At 40.5% G+C, this 20,890-nt stretch overlaps 1 protein-coding gene across 2 annotated transcripts in view; it reads right to left on the reverse strand.

Annotated features, from left to right (window-relative positions):
- The window catches only part of LOC117223795 (protein pangolin, isoforms A/H/I/S), a 393,587-nt gene that overhangs the window by 80,725 nt on the left and 291,972 nt on the right, over positions 1 to 20,890 (reverse strand). The window lies entirely within an intron of this gene.

Raw genomic sequence — 20,890 nt, forward strand, 5'->3', positions numbered from 1 at the left:
ATGTTCTCGTTATTAGTTTCAATATAGTTGATTTTTTTCAAACTTCGCAGACATTTTAGCACAAATCGTCCTGTAATTGAAATTAAAAATTATATCGTTACGGTAATTTCTTACATATTTCAAACAACGAAATATTAAGAAGCATGACAAAATTTGACAATTTTATTTAAATTGTTATCATGCTTTCCTAATGAAAACAACATTTGATCGTTAACTTTTGGTAACTGGTAAACTTGCCAAGTAAAGAAATTCAAGTTTAACGTCGACTTAAAACATTTATTGCATTAAATATCCTAAATACGTCCACTTTTTCAAGAAAGTGTCTGCCAGAAGCTTTGAGGTCAATTTCATTCCTTCATTACACATTGTAAACTGTAAATTACACACTGTAAATTTTAATTCACATTTACTCGAATATACCATGGGAATGCTGCGTGTCGTGCACTACTTAATTATGAGTTTCAAGCATAATCAGTCATCCACAGTTCAAAAGTTAGAAATATAATACATCAGGCAAAGACATCGCGTCAAATTTAAAATGCAAGTGGGTTGTCTCAAAGACATAAACACGTTTACAAACTTTAGCCTAATACCGTTGTTAAAATGATTTCAAAAATTAACCTATAGCATTGCCGTCTATGTTATCACCACATCTTACATAGCAGAAAACTAGATTTGGTATAATTCACTTATAAGTTCAAGTTAATATATGGTAATTAACGATTTTAACTCCTCCCAAATATTTTAACAATGTTTACATTTTCTTCGTGAATCAGCTGTCAGAAACGGTGCCTTCTCACACCTAAGTTACTATTATCAGCAAAGCAAGCAATTTCGTCTTAAGAAATTAAGCAAACCGCAATAAATTGCATAGTTGAAAGAGGATTCCGAAGACTTGAGTTGAAGAAATCGTTTAATACGATTTACGCTCCTTTTGTGGATTCAAATTTGTAGCAAGTACATAAGCATCCGTAGTCTACTTAGAAGTGAATAAATGGTTACTCAAATATCGTCGTCGGCTCTCAGACGATCGTAAACAGATCACGAGGATCGCGTTTCCACGAGCGTCGGCGTCGCGTCGGCCATAAAGTTTCGGGGGGAGCGGGAGAACGCGCCCCGACTTTCACTTTGCTTCCCCGTTTTCGCCGCCCCCAAATCTACCAACAACTTTATGCTTCATTTTACAACGGTGTGCATCGACCAGCCGTAACCATGAGGAAAAAGTTGTCCGTTCAGCGGACGCGCTTCGAGCAGATCAAGTATCTTCCGTTTAAGCGTAGAGATTTTTAGTCTCCGTTTTTACCTTTTTCGTTTCCAGTGAAAAAAAAACATGTAGAGGAGACGAGCAACTATGTAACTAATTAGAGCGGTTCACACACAGTTGCCGTAATTAATTCGTTAAAAATGTCCGGCACCCGTGGTGGGTGACCGGTTGCTAATTAAAATTTCAACTCCCGTCAAGTTGTTCCCAATTTGTCACGGAAATGAACTCTTCAATTAACCCGACGATATTTGCGACAAAAGTACTCTTCACGGTATGAAACGGAGGGCGAACTGTGGCTGAAGTCGTGGAAAAATGAAACGATTAAAATGTTAGATCGGCGCCGACAATTTCTCGGTCCTTGGTGGGTCGAATTCACATAGAGTGCAGTGAAACGTGCACGTTCATAAAGATGAATAATATTCCTAATTCGTTTTTGGCTGAAATCGTTTTTATCTTATAGAATGTAATTTATGCGAGTGAAAAGTCGTGGAAGATTGAAGAAATAAAGATAGTAGTAAATAGTAAATTAAGATATACACGTAATTTAATTTAATTGGTTTGTATTTTATTTAATTTAATTTTAATTAGTTTGTAAGATTAATAAGATATATAAGTAAATTAATTATCCGAATGAAATACTTCAATTGCCGAAGAGACGTATGAAACCGGCTTAAACGAGATTCGTATTAGTAGAAGGCTTTTCATTATTAAATACAGAAATTAGTTAATTTTGTATGATTTCAAAACATTGTCTTATTCGTCTGACTACTTTGGCACGATACGATAGAAACAATACTGAATCACGTCAGCAGCATACCGTATATCCGATACAAAAGTAATAATGATCAAAGAACTTTTGCAAGGAATTACCATCGAAGTCACGAAAAAAGCGAACTACTCGCCGAGGTGCAGCGAACATGCAACCGTTTCGATTTTAAAAGGAATGTCATTCGCATTCCTCCAGCCGGATACACGACGAAAAAAACGTTGAGAAAGAGAGGCATGGTTTAATTGAAAAGAAAAAGAGGAAGTACCCGGGGTGAAAAGGTATTTCCGCGTGTACCACGGTTTCAAGCGCAGAGAAAGCTTTTTATTCGGCCACCGGGCGTGGCGGCTCGCTCACTTTGGTAAGTGTTCGGGGAAAAAGTGGGCTGCCTTCGAGGGTGCAAACAGTTTATTTAATCTGGAAAACCTATTTGGCCGAATAAAGGACACAGGATACGGGGAGCTGATGAACAAGGATGGCATCAAAGGCCGCGCGAGCATCCCGAGTCGCATCCATTTTACGCGTGCACCTCTTTTCTTTCACCCTGATCGTATCTGTTGGTCCTCGAAATGCGAGTAGTAAGAACGAAAAAACAAGCATACATTTTTATCGCCGCGATGTTCCTCTAGTTCCCGGGGAAACGAAGTTGGACCTGTACTCTTTCTGCCGTTCGTTACGGAACAGAGAAAGACGTATGAAGCTAGATAGGATCTCGTGGAGGTGGATCCTCCAGGTGTATTCCATTCTTTCGCGTAGCCGGCCGCGCGTGAACCAAAGGAATAAAGGGCTCCGCGACAAACAATCCGGTTTGCCCGGAGTCTCTCTTTCGGTCGGAGAAAGCGAAAGGGAAACACGGAAACTTCGAGAGGGAACCGTGCCGCGAAGTACGTGCGAAAGACGGAGAGAAGATGGTTGAGCAGCTTTCTCGAAGATAGATAGGGTGTTCCGGACGGAGGTGAGGAAAACCGCGAAACGAAGAAGACAAAGTGGATAAGCCAGGCCAGCAGTAAGATAACGTGGCCGGCGAAGATCGAGAGCGCGAAGATATCGATGATATATTGTATAACACGGGAACGACGAGGAGAATGGAAGCGAGGTGTACGATGGCGATAAGGAAGACGAGAGCCGGCGAGATGAAGGAGATACGGGAAACAAAGGCGATGAGCGAAGACAAGAATTAATGTAAAGAAGAATTCGAGGGTCAAGATGGCGCCGGGAATAATGAACATAGTTATTGGAGCATTTAGTTTGAAACTTGTAGTATCGATGCAGGAGGTATCGAAGGTTGGATGGAAATAGTTTTCGATACCTTGCAACAGTGCATTTATTGAGAATGTACAGGATATTTATTCTTGTATTATAAAATACAAGTTCACACATTCGTACAGTCCTGGATTTACGAATTGGTCGTCGAACGTTATCAAACGCATTTGGTAACCGAACTTTGACCGCCTCCGTTGCAAATTTCGATTGTTTTGTCAATGTGCCTTCTTGTTATTTCGACAGCGATTATTATCACCAATTATAACGTGTTGCATTGGTAATTAATTGTTCGATTATTTCTCACAAGTGCCCTTACGGTTTCTACTTCGCTAAAACAATTGTTTGTTTCCGTAAAAAGATGGTGTTACTCATATATAATATATGCAATGAGCATATACATTTTTTGCGAACACTGTTTCCAAATACATAAACAGCAAATTCTCCCCAATTGTCCTTCAGCTGCTAAACAAAAATGGTCAATCTGGGAAGAGGAGATACGATTATTCCAGCATTGTGCCTCGTTTTTATAGCAGCAGATTGTCAGCAATTATAAAAACAATCTGCAAGGCTTGAATAATCGTATGTCCTCTTCCCAAATTGACCATTTTTTGTTTACAGGCTAAAGGACAATTGGGGAGAATTTACTGTACCCATAAGTAAGAACACATTCTCTTGTCCACTATTAAGTTATCAGCTTTTATGTAAGTTCGGCAAGTGCATATTTGTGACCACAAGTGTCCGCAAAGGGTTAAAAGGAAGGAGAAACAAACATTTGAAAACCGGTCAAATCGTCAGGCTCGGTAGGATTAGTTAGGTCCCGTGTCACAAAGCAAACTGTTCATTGCCAATTCGTAAAAACAAGTTTCATAAAACATAAGTAGCTGCAATTCGCTCGCAAATTTACGTATAGCAATGTGTATAGAATCTGTTCTCCTAGATTTTGTTAGGCCGCGTACGTTGGTTGGTGGTGTACACCCAGTATAATCGGAAGTCGTGTCGCGTTGCGCGCGTGTTTCAGCATCACCGGGAGCCGCGCGCGACGCGAAGGGGATGCTGGCGCGCACCGAGGCCGTTCCGCATGTTTCAAGAACCGAAAGAAAGCTGCGACATCGACGACGGTGCTCCGGATGCCGAGCAATCAGCCACCTAGCATGGTGCGTTTGATCTGCAAAATCGCGGCTCGTCGCAAACGAGGTTTCCATCGTGCCAGTTTCGACCGCTCCACTCAGCCCCCGGCCCCACGAACCCGACGCCGTTGTCGATCTCTCACGGAATTTCTCGCCTCTTTCCTTCCTCTCGCCTTCGCAACGCCGACAACCCCCCTTCATCCCACGAAATCCGCGACGTTAAATTTTTTCCTTTGTTTCATGCCTCGCAACTCGATTTTTTCGCACCGTTCCCCTTTGAATTTTCCTTTTTCCCGAAGTTGAATTTTCTCGAGGTTCTCTTGTCCTCCCCCTCGCCCACCCTTATTTCGTTTAGCACGGTTTGACTCAACATCTCACCTCCTATTTTTCGTTCCAGTATCATCTGTTTCCCGTTTCTCTTTCGGCCCCCGCACTTTTCCCACGGCTTTAAGCCCCGAACCCCTTAATTCCACTTTCCTCAATTCTCCTTCTTTCTTCTATGCGCTCTTCCGCGCCGCGTTTCGTTTCGTCACGTTTCGTCCCCGTTTCTCTCGTTCCCTCGTTCTCTCCGCGGTCTTTTTTCTCCGGCAAATTTCCCTGTCGGCTCGCCTACCCCGTCCACCGACTCCTTTAGCAGCGCGGGAGAAGGGCCCGCCGTCAGAGAGTGAGAACGACGAGAAAAAGCGAGCGGAGAGTGTATCTGTAACGCGGCCGTCAGCGGGCGCCAGTCGAGAAAATCTCTGTAAACGAAAATGTATTAAGCGCGGCCACCTAAGCTCGTAATTGCCACGAGGCTCAATTAACTTGCGCGTTTGATCCGGAACTCCTCTGCGCTGTTAGAGTCGACGCCGCTCTGTGCCGCGATCGCGTTCCTCCCTTTGGCCCGCGTCGTCAAATTTCGCGGAGAGACTGAAATTTCCGCGAGAAACCGCCGACGCGGATCAAACTCACAACCATTTGACTTGTTAACACGTTCGAGTGTTGCTACCCAGGGATCGGCACTGTACTTTCCGTTCGGACGGTGTTGCAGTTTGTACTCCCTATGACTGAATGTTCGCTGAACGCCGTTTGCTGGTCAAGCGGAAAGTACAGGGTTCCCCGGAAAGAATCATCCGATTTCAAAAATTTATATTTTAAAAAATTACACACAGAAAATTATAATTCAAATACGAATATAACGGGAAAATGTGCGAGTTTTAATTTTTACCCCATTGGCACTTGGAGGTTCGGAATTTTCTTAACACGGAACTACCAAACCGTTGGATTGGTCGCAGTTCATCCGATAATATGGTTCTACACAGTTAGCCTCCGAGATCACCCGACCTAACCCCATGCGACTTCTTCTTTTGGGGATTTGTGAAGGATCTTGTCTTTGTACCACCTTTACCTACAAGCGTAAATGAACTGAAAAAACGCATTTGTGATGCTGTACAAACAATTACCAGAGATACGTTACACCGTGTTTGGCAAGAACTTTCATATCGCAATGATATCATACGTGTAACGAAAGCAAGTCATATTGAATACTTGTAAACAAAAACTCACACATTTTCCCGTTATATTCGTGTTTGATTTATAATTTTCTGTGTGTAATTTTTTAAAATGTAAATTTTTTTGAAATCGGATGATTCTTTCCGGGGAACCCTGTATATCAAAATCGATTCAGTCTTGAACATGCCAATACTCTTGCTGAAGAATTACGCTAGAGAATTGATTGCTAAGAATTACGCTAGACCTATTACCAGATATTATTTTTCATGCTTCATTTGAAATAGTAATTTATTTCTGTATTAAATGAAATAGTTGGTGAAATATTTATTTGATTTTACAAATATGTGATAAGGATTTAAAATAAATATTGTAATAAAATAGGTATTGAAAAATACTTAACTCAAGTAAATATTTTCTCTACCACGCGTGAAATGAAACACTTGAATATTATTTCTCAAAACAATGTGCGAAATAGAAAGAGTGAAATTGAACGTATTTACTTATAATTAGACTGTGAATTTCATGTATTTCTGATAAAATCGACTATGTAAAATTCAGAACAGCGAATAGATGAAAAAGAATTTAAGAATATCGGTATGCTGTTTTCTAGCTGTTAAAATCATTAATAAAAGAAAATTCTATGCTGCTCTTGCATCTTGCAAGTGATGCAAAAGATTTTTATTTTGCATAAAGATTTGCAGTCTACTCATTATACATATATTGAAACTTGAAACATTTTATTAGATATGCAAAAGTTCATTTCGCAAATAAATGGCTAAGTCTAGGTCTAGGAAATGATGAAATACGAACCAAAGGACGTTCTTACTCATTTCAACGTTATTTATATCAAAATAACAAAATATCTGCGTAGTAATATAAAGAACCAATGTAAAATACTGCGTTTGTAACATATATCAATGATATCAACAACAGCAATATTCGTAATTGGAATATGAGAACGCATGAACAAATCCGTATCAATCAATATGTAGAAATGATTGCGTTTCAGTTATTCGAGAATTATATATGCTTGAATATTTTTAAATACTTTATATACTGAAAGTGTGGTAGCTACCGTTTAGAAGAAATATATACGCATCGTAAATCATATTCGCATGATTACCCTTTAATACAACACAAGTAAAACATAATATTATCATATGAATACAATTGAAATATTTAGTAGTGTTTCGTGTTACTGTTCTGCATGTTTATAGAAAGATGCGTTCTCCAGCGAAATAAATACATTAAATTAAAAAAAAAAAGAAAATACGTGAAATTTGAGAACTGAAGAGTGTAGAGAGAGGATCAAGGTTGTTATGTTACAAACGTAACTGACGTTTCGAATGAATTGAGTTCAAAGTTGTTTTGAAATGTACGCCTGCTATCCTCTTCGTATTTGTTTATTCCATGATTCTATAAAGTAAAATCAGGGTTTTCGCGAAAATACGTCACATACCACCACCAAACATCAGAATATAATCTCGCTTAAAATAAACTCTTTCTCTAGATACTATTCTAATGTTGCAATTTATCCTAATTATTCATAAAGGACGAAAATATTAACTTATGACTTCTGAATGAAACCGATGGAGCCCCAAATCCATTCATACGCTTCCAAAAGTTTCACACTGCTAAAATCCATGGTAGAGACAGGTAATATAATTTTGTAATCCCTCGAAATGAGAAGTAGAATGCAGGAATTGCAAAAGATATACGACAAAATAACCTGCGCACGTGCCGGCTGCACAAAGTGTTTCTTTACAAAATCGTTCAATTTTGTTGCATAATTCCATCGCTCCGAATGACCAAAAGGCGAAAAATATTCGAAACATTTTATCCTGTTCACGAAATACACGTGGCGCCGCATGCGTTCCGATCCGAGCGAGATCCGACTCGCATTACACACAGATTTTTCGTAATTATAGAATTATCATACTGCGGGCGAAATGACTAAAACAAATATTCCGTTTGCCCCGACAAAAAATTAACCCCGTTACAACCGATTTCCGCCGTTAAAACGATTCCCATTCGAATTCGTGCGTCGCGATCAGCAATTCCGAGCGCGAGACGCTTCGGAGGAGGGAATATTAATTTGACGCGCGTCGCATTAACTGGTTTTTAACGAGGAGGGAAAGCGGCGCCGCGGCGGGAAAACTGACGCGTTTAACAAATTACGTTGATTTTGTTTTCAAATAAATATAAAACGCGGCTTTGGGCGCCCGCGGAAAAACTAGCGGAGCACAGTCGTCGAGGACATTATGGCCGCGTTGCCGCGAGGATATACATATTTTACACACGGTCGTTCGAATTCGTCTGGTCGCTTCGACACTTTTTTGTCAGCTCCCTCCTTTTTTCACACACGGCGTAATCCGATGGTAGAAAAAAAGGGAGGCATGTCGCTCGGCGCCGGCGCACGTTAATTTCTTTAATTTGTGTTAAAGTTTCGCAGGGGGCACGAGTGGCCGAATAATTTCATTCTTTTCCCGGCGGGAAGCTTTTAATACCGGTGGTGACCGGTTTTTAAACGTTCCGCCAGAGTCAACAATGACATTTGCCGGTGAAAATGCGCGCGCGAGAAAAAAAGGGGCGGAGGCGGTCGGGAGTACACGGGTATTTAAATGGCCATTGGCAGATTACCGATATCGGTGCGCTGCTTAGTTAAACGAGTTACCGCGAAAACTCAATACCGCTCGTGCAGAGAGAGAGGGAGAGAGAGAGACAAATAGAGAGAGAGAGAGAGAGAGAGGGAGAGAGAGAGGCAGAGAGAGAGGCAGAGGAAGAGAGAGAGAGAGATGGGCGTAACGATCGAACCATCGAGTGTGGAAGAGAGAGACAGAGAGAGAGAGAGAGAGAGAGAGAGAGAGAAAGTGAGAGTGAGAGGAAGACAGCGCAAACGGGCGACGAGAATCGAGGAGGCGCGATCCGCGTGATAAAATCACATGGCACCATTACGAAACCACCGAAAACTGTTGGTATTTAAAACATTATGAGATACTTTTTGTTTGTTGGCTAATCCAATGGAAAAAAACAAATGGTCTCTCGGGTGCCTTTTTTTAAATGTTAGTGAACTTCTTATGAAATATACGTAACTATTTCATAGCGCATAGTGACTCTATCAGAATCGTATATCTTATTCCGAATATTTTTAATATATAATTTGATTATGTGCGTGATAAAAAATCTCGATCCATTGTTCACATTTCCCGTTATTTAATTTTTAAATAGACGATCACACGTTCCGCGAGGAAAATGTTCTGAATATAACGGTGGAAGCTCTGAAATAAAAAATGATACTGATTCCTGGAAATGTAACCCAACATCCGTAATTAAGTGTATGAGCTCTTTGATGCAGTTCTTCCTTTTCTTGCAATGTTAAAAAGAAACCAGCAATTATTTGTAATTTTCAGCATTCTTTTTTTCAAAGTGGCATCGTTTTATAAAAATTCTAGACCTTGGAAAGCTATACTTAACTCAATTGGATCATACTTCGATGAATCAATCTTATGTTTCATTTAATATTATTCGAATTTAATTTTCTTAGGAAGACCAGAATGTTTAAAATATTTCTACAGTTATTGATGCTATTATTTACTTTCACTTTACATTTCACAGATTTTGTTAGTGTAGACATTTTTAATAGATGATTTTTATTTTCAAAACTACATGTCTCTCTCGGCATCCAGAGACAATTATATTGAATTGTCACTTCATTAAAGAGCAGACAAAAAATCGCTTCTTGGTGTGAAGGAATCTTTTGAAATGTATTTCCAGAGAGCTTCTGTTTTAAATTTCCAGTGAGGAATTAAAGCATGTATGAAGCATGCTTGAAATGCAACGTTAAGGTATAATGAGGGATGAGACTTAATACTTTATTACGTGAAATTCTTCTGCAGTTATCTCTGGAAAATGAGATCAAACATTTTGTGTAATGAGATTACATCTTTACTATTCATCAAAGCTGACTGCATTTTTTTCAACGTTTAATATCGTACTTGCGAACCATTACACGCGTTTCATATGTATTTTAAAACACGCATTGAGAAGAGAATGTTAGTTTATATTTTCTGTTCAATAATCTAGTCAATTCTCTTCTTACGAATTATAAACGGAAAATCGACGATGCATTTTCTCTTATAAATAAAAATAAATAGATGTCAGTATCGATTATTATATAATTACTTTTGTAATTAATTATGATCACCGTGACTACTTTGAGCGATAACGTTCATCAGTTTTTCAAATAAGTCAGCAGTCATACACACCATAATCGTTAATAAGTAACTTGTATGGAAGATCACAACTAGCATATATAATACCAAATTTCTGAGTTAATCATAATCAAGAACGTAGTCGCTTCGTGATTAATGATACCGAGTCCACCATTTTCACTGCTCACATTTTCATTATTTCAGTTGTACATTAACACGTTCCGTGCCACGTGTACCATCGATGGTACACGCTTGCATGTTTACTTAGTGAACTGAACAAATTGTTTACAAGAAATTTAGAACCGAAGAATCAATTTCCACCGCAAGAATGGGCGTTGATAAGTTTTTGTTACGTTGTTATGTGTACGAGAATTAATAATTGCACGTAATACATCAAGTTTTAGTAAAATATCAAAGTGTGAAGATTCGAGTAAAAAAAGCTCGGCACGGAACGTGTTAACCATGATTGCTACATTACTTAGTCATCGTAATTATTAATCGTAAACATGATTTCACGTCAACTATAATCGTTAATCAGATTACATTTCGTTGAACCGTGATTCCAACGTAACTGAACGTATTTGAACACTTTCGCGAGCCACCGTGCATACTACATATTTATATTTCACCAAAAATAGAATTTCATAAGGCCTCCTCATAATCGATTCAATCAACAAGTTTTCGTCACGATATAAACATATTCAAGTGGATTACATATGCCCTGTCTAAATGAGCGTCTTGCATCGAACACGCCTCGTACTTTTTGCCGGTGCTCCGTGCGAAATTGTCGCAGAGGCGAGCAATCAACGCAACACACACGCACGCGTACGCACTCGCAGACACGCGCGCGCGCACACGCACACAAATAAATACACACGGACCTCTCTCTCTCTGAGCAAAATTTACATCAAGATCACGCGGTGCAGCGCGCCGGTGTGCGGTGCCGGGCGAAAGAAAAGTTTAATATGTTTGTTACGCCCGCGCCGCGCCGCGCCGTCGAACTTCGCGTTAGTTTGCACAAAGAACGAGTGGAGCCGCGCGGATCAAACGCGGGAGTTAATAGAGGTTCGTAGCAATTACGGGCTTAGCGCAGGACCGGGTGCAGTTTCATTTGCCGGAGACTTCCTCGACGCAACCCGCGGCGCAAATAACTTTGCTTGCCTTTTCTTCCTAGGTCTTTGCCCGATCGAAATTTCAACTGGTACCATTATCGATAAGCTATAACTCTGACTTCGAAATCCGAGAGAGAGAGAGAGAGAGAGAGAGAGAGAGAGAGACGCATGCTGAAACGAACTGCCATTCCAAGTGGAACTAATCGTACATCTTTTGAGATGCTTTCTGAGATCCTTCTATAAGCCGGGTAACCGAGTACTCCTATGACGAGCTTCTGTATTACGTCACCGTTTTGCATGACTTTTATACAGTTATATAAACATTCGTCTTTATATTTTATAATTATTACCGCAACAAGATGTTATTTTTATTAATTGTCTGGAGAATGTGTGTCTACTCCTTTCTACACTCCCTATCTAAGGGGTTATCGAACAAACGTATATCAAACTTTATCCTGCAATTTCTCAGTGTTTTTATGATAACAAAATTGTAGACTCGAGACAGAGATATCGATACGAAATGTGCAAAATAACGACGATCTGGCCGGATATTGGAATATTTAATCGGGAACAAAAATATTTTGAAGAGTATCTGCATAAGGGTATATACTACTGTGATCAAAAAGTAAGGTGAAATTGTCATTTAAAACTCCCGGACATTAGGAAGGCAGGCAATTGTTTTTTTCCTAGGTTGGTAGGACTGTCTATAACAATTGCCAAGCGTCTGTTTGTTAAAAGGTTTAATTATCTCCGAGTTACACGTGTTTTAGTAAACGACCAAAAGTGAATTTTTCGATTTTTACAATGGGTGATTTTGTTGAGCAAAGAACTTGCATCAAATTTTGTTTGCGGAACGAATATTCTTGTGCGGACACGTTGAAAATGTTGCGGAAGGCCTTTGGTGATCAAACTATGGCACAAAAAACGTTTATAAGTGGTACAACGAGTTCAAAGCGGGCCGAGAACGCGTTGAAGACGAACCGCGCTCTGGACGACCATCAACGTCTACCGACGAGGGCCACGTCCAAAAAAATCGAAGATTTGGTGCTTGAAAATCGTCGACTGACAATGAGAGACCTCGCTGATAGTGTTGGAATATCATTTGGCTCAGTCCAAACCATTTTGAAGGATGTTTTGTGTCTCAAACGCGTCAAGTCTCGATTGGTACCATGTCATACTGCATTGGTTCTTCGCGACTTTTTTGCCAAAAACTCGACTCATATCGTTCCGCAACCACCGTATTCGCCTGATTTGGCTCCGTGCGACTTCTGGTTATTCAGCAAACTCAAAAAGCCAATGCGGGGACGCCGTTTTGACACGATTGAGGAGATAAAAACCGAATCGAAGAAGGTCTTGAAGGCTATACCGGAAAAAGACTATTCCGACTGTTTCGAGGACTGGAAAAAGCGTCGGAAACAGTGCGTTTTATCGGACGGGGATTACTTTGAAGGGGATGAAATTGATTTGGAAGAATAAATAAAGAATTTACATTTTATAAACAAATTCACCTTACTTTTTGATCACAGTAGTACATAAGGATTAGATATCATGTATTAAATTTTTCTTTCCATCCATACTTCGATCGAATTCTAGGAAAACAATACTGATGAAACGTGTCTGTATATCACCAAGATTAAAACCCACCTGTTAAAAGCGACAATCGTTCGAAACGCAGTAGACACGAATCCGTTGGCACCGACCACGTTTCGGCGTCCCCGTGATATATTCAAAATAGCTCGGTCCACGATCGAAGACCACTTAACGATATGCCGGGGCCGCGAATCTGAACTACTCCGCCGGATGCTCGGCAATGGAGGAACAAGCCTAAATGGCCCTCCCTGAGAGGCATCCGAACTTAACGAACGTATGTTTGGAGAACCGCGTGTCATCCCCAAGCGATCTCCATTACGGGTCGCGCGAAGAGAAATTCCGTGAGGAGGGTGGGAACGATTTGCGGGGGTAGTAACGGGCTCGGCGGGGCGGGCTGGATAAAATCGGATGGAAAACGAGGCGGGCAAGAAAGTCCTCCGCGAAAGCGCAGAAAATCAACCGTGGAGAAAGAATGTCCGATCGGGGAGAGGAAGATAGCGCGAGCGAAAGGACGAAAGCAGGGGAAGAAGGGTGGTTTAGTTCGAGGGCCTGGGGACCATAGGGGATGGAGTTAGGTCGGTCGGCGGAGGGTCGAGGAGGGTGGCTGTCGGCAGGATCAAAGGGCGGTGCTCGTTCGAGCTTTCGTGGCACGGGGCGTGAGGGTGGCGAGGAGGATGGACGGATAACGGGAACGGGAACGGGGCCAGAGGGGTGCCAGGGATAGGGTGGCAGGGAGGCAGGCTCGAATGGAGCCGGCAGACCAGAGGTAGGTGGGTGGCGATGCTCGTGGGTGGAGGCGACAACGAGCAAATCTGATTTTCGCTCCACTTGCTATGCCTCTGGGTCCCCGCGCTGCCTCGCCGCCCTCCTCCGCCCCCGTATCTGCCACCTCCTACAGTAATCCGCCTTTCGCTTTTCCTCGCTGATTCTGCAGCGCCGTTTCCTCGCTTGCCCTCGACTTTGGCATACTTTGCCGCGCAGCCCCGATGCATATCGAGCTACATCGGATGTCAAAACTTCCGGCAAACTTTCTTCGGTTTGTGTTAGTATCTTCGCAGTGGATCCGCAGGACGAAGGTCGCCCCAAGGTCATCCGGCGAAGGAGCCAAACGGGTCTTGTTATGGCCGTCATATTTTAACCGGCATTCTGTCGACTGCAAAGAGGTCGCAGTGTAGGCGTTGCAACCCTTTAGGAGGGCTGATCCGTCTCGTTACGAATTGACTTCTTCCAAGAGGATAGCAGAATTTTTATCGATTTAACTGGACATTATTTTAGTTCTAAACGTTTTTGTAAAGTGAACGTAGAATAAATAAAATACTGTCGCCAGCAAGTATAAACGTAAGATCTCTGGTGAATGAGCAAATTGGTATAAATTAGAATGATTAATTTCATAAAGAAGCATATGGAACTGCAATGTCAGTTCTCTGGCAAGAGATCCTATTCATAAATATTCATTAACATCTATTAACAGAATGGACATGATAATCGATTTAGGGAAATTCTTATTATCAAAAGTGTCGATCGATATTGACCAAAATTTCTGTTCTGCTGTTTTTGGCTATAAATATAATTAACTTGAACATTATATCGTAATATAAAATGAACGAATTGTTAATTAAATGTCAAACAAAATGAAACATAGTTTCTGCACATATAAATATCGTGCTTGCGTCTTTGAACGCTTTTCTAATTTCAACTTCCTAATCAATGGATCTCTAAAAATAATATAATCTCTAAAAATAAGCGTAATGTACTGCGTAAAATTATTTCTAAAACTGTTTTTTTTCCCACACCAGCACATAACTTCCGTGTCGCCGAGGTCGATCAACTTCGCACGTTTTTAACCGGTCGGAACACGTTCAAGAATGATATTAATTTCTTGACAATCGAACGCGCCCGGCCGACCAAAGCAGCGTTAAATCGTGGTACCGGCAAATAAGGTCACAGATTAATTATTGGAAATCGAAATGGAACCGATATCTCGTGCACGAATTATATGGTCCTTAACGGAAAATCAATTTCCATGTGAGTAACGCGACACGACGCTACTTCCTGCGAACCATCGAAAACGAAATTAAAAAGCTCCATCCAATTGGGACGAAAAAGCACGATTCCAGCCGATCAAGGATACAGAATCTGTTAATAAAACTCGAGAGCTTCTCTTTCTCTCTTCTTCTCTCTCTCTCTCTCTCTCTCTCTCTCTCTCAGTCCACTCTCTACCTCTCTCCGGCCGTTCTCTCTATCGAAGTCTATTATCGCGCGTTAAAAGAATCGGAAAAGGATTTCGATTTCGACAGCTCGAATTACCGATACTGTATTACCGCGCGCGTTCCATTATAATCTTAATCTGCATGATTTAATCGAATATTCCACTCGCGAACTGTTTTCGTTAAACTAACTATTTTAAATCCAAGCTCTATCGACCTACGACCGACTGTAATTTCAAAGCGTTTCAGGGCAGAAACGTCACTTTAGCAGAAGTTTCGGCGCTGAGCTTCGTTTATGTTGTTACTCTTGCACAGATCTGAACACTTCCATTAAAACTAAACGAAAAGAAATATATAGGTATACCTCACTGCCGAGCAATACATTTTTCTATCCATTTTATGGGCTTTCTAACGAATTCATGGTTAGAACCAGGTTGGTGCTGATTATGATTAAAAGTGTCAGACAAATTACTCACAATGAGTGGATTAAAACCACCAGGTGGAAATAGAAGTCACCAGGAGAACTCACCTGAAACAAAAATATAATTTCACCATTAGTTAAGAATATTTTTAAATTGGCTTCATCGCTAAATGTAACTTCATTATTACCAACACCGATTCCAGTCTAACAGTCTAATTAAAAAATACAATTTAAAATGTCTCTTATTATAATATGTATGTATGTATGTATGTGTGTATTATTATTATTATTATTATTATTATTATTGGGATTATGGAATGAAAATGAATATGATTCTAATTCTTTGCTTAAAAGGACTTTATTTGTATTCCTTTATTGAGAGAAGGTATATGGGCGAAAAAGATCGAGCGACCAAACTCTACTGAGGGTCCGGTAAGAAAAAACGCTTCTTTTATACCCTTTTTGGGTTCGTCTTATCCACCAATCAGAGATGTTTTATTTGTCGCGTTTCACATTGTATACGTGACGCTGGGACCCCCAAACAGTCAGGGCACGATGTGTATCTAATGGTACCGGTGATGATGTATCGCGGTATCTACTATATACAGTTTACATCGCCGTCGTTGCCCGCTGACGGATCCGGCGAAAATGTAAACCGATATCTTAGTATCTTAGTACTAAGTAAACTATAGATTAATTTTTGTTCGAGGCTAAAATTTCAACAATTATTACACATTATTTATGATCATTCCCCATAGAATCTGCTGATTGGAGTCCCTAGTAATCCAAAAGGGAAACGTTACAATTAAGAACAGAGATCCATTGTATGAAATTGATCCGAATACACTGCAGATGGGTTAAAGGACCATTGTGATGTTCAGCATCCCCCTTGTTTGCGATCAATGACAGACGGACTCGCGACGTTGACAGTCTCCGCAAGAGCCGGCGAGCGATATATCCATTCATCGAACGGAATCACTTACTCGCGGCCAGAACAGGTATATTAGCAGGTAGCCACGGCTACTGCTGGCAGCCGTCGACAGGCCGGAGGATATATAACTGGCTGCGAGACTTTTCAATGTCGCCGGTTCGCCACGCCATTCATCCGCGTCCGAGGAATCGATGATACCGGCTAGCTCGGCTCGCCTGTCCGTTCCGGCTCGTCCTACCGGCGTATAATTTACTCGGATAGGCGTGAGCTTGGATTTATGATTAACGAGCGACGCGCGACGACGCGCCGTGGAAATCAATTACGACCACTCGCCTGACGCCCGCGGATGCTGATGCGCGTACCCGACCATGCTTTCACGCTTGATTCGTTCTTCGGATACGACTTATCCGACCCTCGATGACATTTGGACTTGGTCTCGAACGGGGATCCTCTCGATATTGAGTCTACGGGTCGGGAATGAAATTTAACTGAATTTACAAATTGAGCCATTGGATGCAAAACCATCCGGACGCGAATCAAGTTGTTTTCGCGAAACCCATCATAATCGTATTCTTCGATCTTCTGTGTGTAAGTACGTCAAAAGTACTGGAATATTTGATCGTCGATTTTTTATGTTTGCCGAACGGTCTTGCGTCGGGCGCATGATATTGCACATATTGCATCTGTCTCGCGTTACCATTGGAACGATTAACCAGTTAGCTGTGTTCGACGAGCATACTCGTCATGGAGAAGTGACAGTATTTCGTGTCATAACGAGTATACTTTTACGTCTTGCGTAAAAAGTAGCGACCATTGGCTATTTAAATTGTAGTTTTAGAGGAAACAAAAACATATTCTCAAATTTCAAGATGTTTAGAATATGTATTTTGAGGCCGATTCTACGCGAATGTGCTTACATTGTTATAAAAATAAGATGAACAAAGAATCACGATATCGATGCAGGTGCATCGGTAAATGTTGCCTCAAAAGACGTCACGCGAGAAGTTTGTGTGATTTAAATGATAAAGAAAAACGAGACAGCTATTTAATGATTTTCGTCGAAAGAGTACAGATGTGATATCTATTATTTCGGGCGTGACAGCCCGTCTTTCATTGTTTATTATATGTACATCGATCGTTTATTGACAAAGAGAAAACACGAGAGTTGGGCAAAGTTAAATTTCCGTTTTCGTCCTAAGTTAATATGCTTCGTTAGAATGCAGATTTTTATCTCTGATGATTATCTCTGACCGAGGATGAAAACGTAGAGAAATGCTTGTACGTGATTGTAGACAATATCATTTTCATTTGAAATGAAGTATGAAGATTGCAGATCCGAAATCGAAATGAATAATCGAAAGAATGAAAGACGCGGTAGAAGCAAGTGGAACCAGGCGGATCGACGCGATCGAAAAACGGATATCTGATGGGCATCAAGAAGGGAGGAGAGTCTTTCAAACACATCGACCGATAAATTAAACGGTCCGCTGGTGATGTTCACGGCTTGACATCAAAGTACGGGAGAGGGTGGTATCCATCGTAGGAGCCGGTGAGAACATAGTGAGCGTGTTAGAGACAGAGAGATGGGTTAAGAAAAGAGACGAAAAGAAACCGACGATGGATGAGAGAACGAGGAAGAAAGAATAAGAGCGAGAGAGAGAGAGAGAGAGAGAGAGAGAGAGGGAGAGGGAGAGAGTGAGCGAGCGAGCGAAATTCACAAATTCCCTCGACGAGGAAAAACTTGATTACGAAATTTAGAAGCGAGCGTTAAAAGGATCGCCCGGAGAAGAGGGAAACCGGGCAGATTGTTATACGGCACGGCTGGAAATGAGGCGCGAACGAAACGTGACATCATCAAGAGAAGTTAATTGCAAACGACGAGATAGTAGATTATAGCGCAAACTAGCTCGGCACTTTGTGCGGCCCCCGATACACCTCTTCGTCCTTCCTCTCTTCCATCTTGTCCTTCTTCAGGGGAGATGAGTAACGCGAGGGAAGACTTATTTTCGCGTTCATTTTCTTCTTGAGATCACGCAGGAAACGGAAGATCGGCAACACGGTTGAAACGAAAACCGTGATTAGACGGGCTCTCGTTTTTATCGCGGACTTTGTTTTCAGAAAGATAACAGCATAAGAATTGTGTGTATTGTCTGCGTCGTACTTTGTCAGAAAGAATTTTTTCGAAGTTCTGTATTTTTGTCATTTAGTTTCAGCTCTGTACGAGCATGCATTCTATGGATATTCATGTAATTGTTTTATAAGCCGAGTTTATTCACTCGAAAGAGCATAACTTCTTTAGAAATGGCATCTGTCTCGAAGCAAGTGGATCATATTTTGATTAAATAAACATTTTTCACGAAAAGATATCAAGTTTTTACTATTTACTTAAAAATCCGATATTTCATATGCACCAAAATAACATTTCTTAATACCGCGGAACCCCGAATAACTGGACCGAACAGAGTGATACTGGCAGATTTCATTGGATCAAGGTGCACATAAAATGCACATGTACTTTTGTTTCTTTTATTCGGTTGCTGCAGAAATAACGATAATTTTTATTATCTAAAAATGATGAGTACAACATTTTGCTTAGAAGTTTCTGGTGAAATTAATCTCCTGTTTTTACTAAAAATTTTAGTTGCAGTAACTCTAATATTCTCATTCTCAAAATCCAATTATTCGTCGGATTTTAAAATATTATCAACTCACCATAAATTATTGTTTCACTGCGACGCACACCTTCTACAATTTTCAATAGTCTTCGGCGCGTTATATATACTGTATCATAACGTAAACAAGTGTAATTTATTCTTGAAAAATTCCTTACTGTTAAGAACAGTCATGCGTATTTGCAACAAGTCATGATTAAATTTTTGAAATTACGACACGCTTGTTCAAAGGCTTCTCTGTATCCTTAATAATTTCAGAGATAATTAACATGTTGCATTAGGTATTCTGTTTGTAGTAAATCGTGTAACCTGCTTTCCAGATTAGCAACCATGCAATTAAGCTCAATGCGATCTATTTCACAAGAGAATTGATGTTGTATTCAAGTATAATTCCTGTATTTGCCATTTACATGTGTATGGACAACAAAGTCAAAATAAAACGCTTGTTCTCGTTGCATCTAAATAACATAACATAAAATCTACGATTTTCGACCATTCGATAAGGAAAGCAATATTATCGTCGGCTAGTATTATATCGCAGCAACAATTAGACACAACTATATTGATCAGATGAAATCCAAGCGATCAATTAACCCTAGAAAGATAACCATATGACTACGTACGTAAAAGATAACCATACGCTTCAGAGGCGCATGCTTTTCTAAGGCGTCAATTTTATACTAACAATGGATATTTATTTAAGTTAATCTAGTCATTTTAAAGGTTTGGCATTATTGTAAAAATAAAATGCATTTATATTATATTTTTTTATATTTTAAGTAATTTTAAACTTAAATCATTAGACCTCTATGAAAAATTAACAAAAATCAGCAGTCTTCGCAGGCGCCTCTGCGACGTAGATTATCTTTCTCGGGTTAAAGAAGAAAACTGAGAAATTGAGATGTTCGAGTTTATTTTCTGAATTTCTTCAAGTTCATTAACACGATGATTATCAAATTGCAACTGCCAAGATCTAGCTAACAACAACGCATGAATTAGTTCTTAAATCTGGTCGAAGAATAGTGTCCCCTATATACAGTGTCCTCTATGTATGTTACCTACACACGAGGCTGACATGACAGTTAACGAGTTAAAATAACTTCCGACATTGTCATCTTGTCCCTACAAAACGCATTTTCAAAATTTTCGTTACAGGCCCAGATAAAAAGCTTGAAGAAAAGAACGTGAGTTTTGTATATTGCGTGTTCTCATTTCAATCAATAGCAAAATTAAAACAAGTATTTTAGTCATCGTAGAGTAACCTAGTCCCACTAACATCTCTAAAAAAATTCACGTAATTTAACCGAGTTTTAAAAAGGTTATATCGTTTTAAGAGCTGCCCGAATACCTTCTGCATCCACTGCACATATATTACCATAAATAAAAGTGTCCTCAGTCACCGGTGATTAGCATGACACAGAGCATTTAATCTCCTCTTTCAACCCTCATACATTTCACAGACGACAGACTCAATTTACGCAAAATTTGATTTCCAAATTCGTTAATACTCGATACAATCCTCCGACAGACACATCGAAAAACTTAACGTTCAAACTTAACGTCTCTGTCGCTGAACCAGCGAGTTCTCACGTAAGGCTATCGCCGGGGCAGGACCGCGCTGCGAATCTGGGGCTCCCTAAATTTTGCAGGCTAGGTTTACGTCAAGATTCTTATCAGGGCTGGTAAACAGAGATCCATCAACGACGCTGTTTCTAGGCCACCTGGCGCGGTCCGTCGGCCCGTTATTATCCGTTTAATAACACGTCATAATAATATGTAATTTCGCGGGGATTACCGGATCGAGTCGCCCCGCGTGCGAACGAACGACAGCAAAC

Source organism: Megalopta genalis, chromosome 6 (assembly GCF_051020955.1).
Source record: "Megalopta genalis isolate 19385.01 chromosome 6, iyMegGena1_principal, whole genome shotgun sequence".
Lineage (NCBI taxonomy): Eukaryota > Metazoa > Arthropoda > Insecta > Hymenoptera > Halictidae > Megalopta > Megalopta genalis.